The sequence below is a fragment of the Penaeus monodon genome, chromosome 27 (genome assembly GCF_015228065.2).
Source record: "Penaeus monodon isolate SGIC_2016 chromosome 27, NSTDA_Pmon_1, whole genome shotgun sequence".
NCBI lineage: Eukaryota > Metazoa > Arthropoda > Malacostraca > Decapoda > Penaeidae > Penaeus > Penaeus monodon.
In genome coordinates, this window is record NC_051412.1 from 20,582,152 (window position 1) to 20,582,840 (window position 689).

The following is a 689-nucleotide window of genomic DNA, read 5'->3' on the forward strand; positions in this document are numbered from 1 at the left end:
TTAAAGAGAGCAAGAGGACAGCGAATAACTTAAAGCCGAGATGACATCATGGTGATGTGCTATGTCTAAGAGGGAGATGACGTCACAGACGACGTAAACGGTAAGAGACGATATCACGAAGGTAATATGGCGTCACGGACTTGTAAATGACGTCATCGAGGTACAATGACGTCATGATAGCTTGATATGACGTCACGGGTGCGATCAAGATAATACACATTCCTGTTTTTGTTTTCTGTATTTTCTGTATTTTGTTTTCTGTATTTTGCCTCGTATTTTTTTTAGTATTACTAACGATTTAATTTCTCTTCTTTTTCAGGTGAGTCCGAAGAGATTAAAAGGACATAGAGGAGTGAAATAGAATAAAAAAAGTTGAACGATAATTTAACTCGAAAGTTCTTCGTCCTCAAGGTAAGGCATCGGGAGAAGCGGATGGAAGAATTGGATGAAGTAGACAATAAAGCTGAGGGAGTAATGTAAAAAAAGAAAGGAAAAAAAAACATGAATAATGTGATGAAAAATATCAGATGGGAGAAGACATGAGGCTACGGGTGTTGCAATCTTTGAATGAGTGCTTGAATAGATGATAATGGAGGATTGGGGGAACAAAGGAACCATGAAAGAAAATATAAAGCAATAGATGATGGTGGAAAAATCGAGGAAATAAAGGAAATTATATAGGAGGTTAT

General features: G+C 36.9%; 1 long non-coding RNA gene across 1 annotated transcript in view; it reads left to right on the top strand.

Moving 5' to 3' along the window:
• Positions 1-689, top strand: part of LOC119590676 — a 38,958-nt gene extending 38,269 nt beyond the window's left edge. Inside the window, exon 2 of the long non-coding RNA XR_005230278.1 lies at positions 320-689. This is a non-coding gene — a long non-coding RNA (uncharacterized LOC119590676). The remainder of the gene's footprint in view (positions 1-319) is intronic.